The sequence below is a fragment of the Haliotis asinina genome, chromosome 10 (genome assembly GCF_037392515.1).
Source record: "Haliotis asinina isolate JCU_RB_2024 chromosome 10, JCU_Hal_asi_v2, whole genome shotgun sequence".
In the NCBI taxonomy this organism is placed as follows: Eukaryota; Metazoa; Mollusca; class Gastropoda; order Lepetellida; family Haliotidae; genus Haliotis; species Haliotis asinina.
The window spans coordinates 33448672-33454671 of NC_090289.1; positions in this window are offsets into that span (position 1 = coordinate 33448672).

A 6000-nucleotide genomic window follows, 5' to 3' on the forward strand; every position below is an offset into this window, starting at 1 on the left:
GCCTTTCGGACAATTGAAATCATTCCTAACAGCACCGCTATGTGGTGTGGTACAATATTCTAATATTTAAGACAACCCCCACAGATGTCATCTTTATGCTTAACTGTGCTTGAAGATTAAAATATAAATAACACATGCTATACATATATTTAATACAAATTTGCATCGAACATACGAGAAAGTAATGAAGATTTACGACATCAAAGACGTTTTGGAAAAATATAATTTCCACAGAAAGTTAAAATTTTGTTTGACAATTTGGATATGTCATGGACTTACCTACGCTGTAAGAGGGTGCGATACCGCATTTCTGATACTTCGAAAATCATTTGTACACAGTAATAAAACTGTAAGTCTCCGTTTTGTGCAACTTTATCATTAAATGTAACTGATAATCGGCCATATGCGTTTTCAATATGAGATCACCTTAATATGTTTAACACATACAAAAAAACTGTAAAATAGAATGATAAGTAATAAAATAATCAATACATACCCTCTGTTACAGAAAATCACAAAGTTCCGAAAAAGACACTTAAAGGTAGTGCATGAGTTGAAACACTGTAACTGATTTGTCAGCTTAATTTCTCCGACGATGTGAATCTGAAAGTCAGCAGAATCTGACTCGGAGTCAAGGAATGAGTGTATCAAGCCTAGATGTAACAAACGCTCTCGACCCGTCTCCGCTTCTGGCAGTTCATGTATTTGAAAGAGTCACCAAGGGTCTTCCTCTTAAACGTCACAGAACTGATGCGCACTGAGCATGTCCAAGCCTCGTTATTGTCTCAGTTGCCCGTGTTGTTGTCCATTGTCTCCACCAAACTACACAAAGATACATCCGCTATTTGCTGGGCTCCGCTTAAACAGAAAAAAACAATGGCGTGTTGAGCCAACACCGTCGCTGGAGACGTTTGGAGGCTGAGGGCGCGCCCCGTCAACATTGTTTACTTTCTTCGATCTTCCAGGGATCAGCTACGACATTTTAACAAATAAGGAGCCCCTTTGCTTTCTGTAATACAATTAGGCTTGTCTGACTTTTCCCCTTCGTCACTTCTTCAGGTGAAAAGCAGGCCGTCGTTGTAAAATGCCCACAGCATGTGTTAAGCCTGTTTCTTAGCATGTTCAGGTTCATGCAGGACAGAATGACAGAGTGAATGTTCCAAGGGTCAAGATCTTAGAAGTTTACACATTCAGTATTACAAAAATGATATTTCACATATTACGAATTACTTTATTGCACAACACAATGGTTATCTTACGGAGACGTAACATCGATTCAAGGAGGGTCGTCGTTTGAAAATGGAAAACAAAGCAGCCTTATGATGGCATAATACGGCGAGGTAGTTTGTCATCGGATCAAGTTATGGTCTAAGGTTTAGCTTTATTTTGTAGCGTTTCTTCGACAATTTAAGTCATGTCGGTGAAAAATACAACAAACAGAATTGTAGTTACTCATCACATAATAATAGCAATTTAAACAGAATGAAAGATGCATCTTTTAAGCTGAACAGAGAAGGAGAATTCTGGAAATGATAGGGCAACCGTTACTACCTTCTCTGGAAACAAACCTTACTACCAGAATATAAAAAATGATTAATGTAAATGTCTCAACTTCAGTTAAGAAATAGTTTGTTTACTTTTAATTAGTTTATTGGTTCAACGTTAACGTACGTATGTGTATGTATAAACACATGCACTACGTGCGTTCTTACAACTTTATTGAGCATATGGTTCTCATGGTACGTGTTCATATATATGTACCGAGCATGCAATATTTCCTTTTGAAATCTGAAACGTTTATTTACAAACTGTGTGTTGGCGTGAGAATTACATGTAGCAATCCACTAAAGTATATAGTAAAATTCATCTATTTGTCAATCAAAAACTGTTTCGTATGCTATGATAATCGCTATCTAACTATATAATACCTGCGCATACAAGAGGACGAGTGTGCATTCACCCTATGATCTAGTCGACGGTACTACTGGCGGATATATACTGGCTTACTATTATATTTATACAAATAATGCTTATACGTGTCTAAATGTATTTCCAGGTATCCATTTCTCCTTTGTCAGATATCTAGCCTTATGCGTTTGGCTGTTTTTAACCTTTCACGTCTAACAGAATCTCTCGTGGGATAATCGAGACTGGCAATATTTTCTGGTGTTGACGGTATCTGTGACCTTATATCGGAGGAATGACTTCATCCTGTGATCACATTGAACGTACTTTCTTATGTTAAATTTGGAGATCAACAGTCCCCCGTGAAGTCTTTTGAGACCTTGAAAGTTGTCACCCCCACCAAGCATATGAGTTCAAATCCTTTTGTTTTCTTTGAAGTTTACAGGTGCTTGGATCATATCCATTGACAGGATCATTTGTTGCAGTCATGGGCAATATACATGTACGAGTTACACATGTAAACATTCAGATACTTATCAATAGGGATATTGAACATGCAAACAATTACTAGTTACTCAGATGATTTCGAAATAACTCTGAGCTAGCTCTGTAAACCTCGTGAATATCTCTGCTGATTTGTTTTGACATAATTTCCTTCTGATCGTCTACATGACCTTGTACTTTAAGGGGATCGATAAATGAAGGAGATTCAGTGAGACTAAACATTGTAATAACATTATCAATAGCAAACTGTGTGTATATGTAACGTAATGCGTATGCATATTACTATTGTATTTCTAATGCAACTGTATATGTTTTTAATGTTCATCGCACACGTGTAGTACTTCATTGTTCGAGTATTGAAAATAATACAGTAAACGTAATGAGATAAACCAGGATTCGAACTCATAATTTTAGGTTTATGGTAAACCAAACTGAAACAAGTGGTGAACCTCTTAGTAACGTCAAAAACATGATCAAAAGGTACCAAATTGTTGGCAATGGAGTTGATTTCATGATCTCCCCTGTACATTCATAGATGTAGAATGTACGTAGTACTTTAGCCACATCGTGTCGAGTCATCAATGTTTGTGATGCTTACAATGCCTCCAGGAGTATTTAGCACCGAGTTAACCAAAAACATTTAATCATGCAGCAAAAAGGGTACGGGTGATCCTGGTACAGTCATGCTTAGATTCATCAGCAGTTCTTATTTCCCCTTCTTGCTGCCGAGACACCGAATACGATTTCTTCAAGTAGGCAAGAGCATTTCGGAGAATGTGAAGACTTCCCAACACTGCAGCCTTCTGCAATACCCAGTGTCACAAAAGCTGTTTTCTTGTCAGCTAATCTGAGTAATCTCTCACTCTCATTCAACAGATTGGCCAAATCTAAAAACACCGGAGAGTCGGAACGCTTTGGTACTTGGGATGTAGATGTGGCATTTGGAAATCGTGGTTATTTTTGTCATCCTTTCCTGTGAACATTAGTATTCGTATTGCTAATGTATTTATAAAATCAAAGTGACTTCTTTGAATGGTATTTAGAAATTTGTGTGAATAAGCAAGGGGGATAGTTCCGTGGATATATTACAATATATGCGATGTTTCGGTGTAGATGTGAACGGTAACTGTGTTTTGTTGTAATAAATAATTTGTATAAACTATCCCTCGTCGTCCCAATCAAGGTGCTTCGTGTTTTGTTGACCGATGTTTGAATAGTCCCAAAGCAGAAATGTGTTTCATTTTGTTGTAATGGAAATAATACAATAATGTTGATTATGCATGACAACAACATCTCATGGCCAGTTCTCCATGTTTTGGTATCTTTAGCCCGTTAAGCCACCTTGACACGTAGGCATTCATACATGTCATTGACATTGATTTTTAAAACTCCAAAAAACCACATCACGTCAAGAGCGTGTAAAACCTCCACAACGCTTCATGCTTCACAGTGAACAAATATCTATATTTGACAGACGTTGCACACTTTTGTATGGCTGTTTAGTTAATGATATACATAAAGACAGTATCATAAGGCGATTGGCGTCATCAGCGTAAAATCGAAACTTATGACTGTTCGTACGACCTTGACGGGAAAGATATGTCGAAGACAGCCGAAGAAAAAACATTCTTTTCGATATTAGAATTGACGCTTTTTCCACTGGAAGATCATAAGAAGTATTTAGATGAGTTATTAATAGTGTGTATTCTAGACACATCCGTCATAACCATATAATCAATGTTGTGTTTGCGTGACAAGAAGAGCCACATTGCTGTATTGTTTAGGGATTCCAGTGGCCTTGGAAAGAAATAATGTATGCGACCATTGGTCAGAAGCGATGATCATCGCGGGGACTATTTACAGGCAACGTCAGTGTAAGATTTTTGCTGTCGTCTTGTTAGTGAATGTTTAACTTGAGAATATTTGTTGAGTTAGATAAAAATATTTCCAAACAGTTAGGAAAGTGTTTTCTGTTTTATAACCACGCTTGTTAGTGTAATGATAACATGCTATTTAAAACAATAAGGTGACAGCACATTGGTTTTTCAGTTGCTTCGAATAACTTGGAACTATGGAAAGACTACTCATATAGGCAGAACTTCACGATTTTTCGAAGAGGAAGAAATATGCTGGCAATGATCTTACGTTATACAAGACAATGAAATGGATGCGAAACGTCTTTACTGTTTAGACACGACGTTTCTGGGCAAATACTTGTCCCTTCATCAGGTGAAATGAAGAGGCAAGTATTTACCCGAAAACATAGATAAAAATGAGATTGTACATCCATATCAAGTGTCTTGCATCACCCTACCAACTTCTAAAAGCCTATCAGACATTTGATTTATCTTACATACTTTGAGAAATGCCTTTGCCGCATAATATTCCTGCTTTTAGGTTGGTGTTATGTACAGGCTTATGGAGAGAACCTTAACGACCATGAGAACAGAGATTCAGGTTCCTTAGATTGCTGTCTAGCTACGACTAGCACCCGCCCGTACGTATGTGAGGTATTCTCAAAGTAAACAAAAACTATAACAAAGTAAAATTCTTGTTTTATCTGAAAAATAAACTACAAACCCCCAAATTATCCTTAAACTATGTCTCAAGCCATCTTTTTCGATTCGACAAAAGCCAAAGATTATTATATCAAAATTCTCACTTTGTATTACTTTTCAGAATTATGATTCCAAACAGGAGAGCGTGCTTCTGTTCAGTTGAATGGACATTTCACTAGCTGACTCCCGATATTTTTATCTAGGATGTTTAAATTTCAAATTCCTTATCCAATAAGTCTTTAATGTATAATATGAAAATCTCTTTATGTTAATAATGTAACAATTGAATAGTGTTTAGATATGACGATTGGCAGCAAGAATTTATTTGCATGTCATATACAATGCCTAATCTGTGACTAGCAATCCTGCTATGGTTCCAGCAACAGGATACGTTTGTTCTACATGCCTGCTTGACAGAGACCTTGCTTCTATAAGCCTCAACACTAACCACCTTAAACCACTTGATACAGGGTTAAGCTTTGGGTTGAAAATAGAATATTCTAAACAAAAGGTAACCCTTCATTAAATATGGGAAGAGCGTATTACCCGAAGCGTTTAATATGGTATATTAATATGATTAATATTATTCTATTTTAGTATCATATTGTTATTTGTTTCTTACATACTTTGATGGAGCGCAATGCAACATGTACTAAGTAAACAGGCATGGACAAATATGTGGAGTTGATTAAACCTTCTTTGGCAAGGTGAGCTGATTAGTTCGATAAAAGAAAAAGACGGACATTTCCTTGTGTGCATTTAATATAAGGAGCACTAGTGTAAGCTTTAACTCAAGTAATCTTTCGGTTGAACATTATATATTTTATATGGGCTTTCTTATACCTTTATCAGTGAATGAATGCATATCCTGAATCGATTTTAAATGCATTTATATAAGGCGACGCTTGATTATTTTTAGCAGTGCATTTAAAATATTGTGGACATATATCTAAACAAGATCGACATACTACATGTACATGCAAATACCCCACTTGGGAAGTGTTACATATGTTCAAAGACACGTCATCAACTA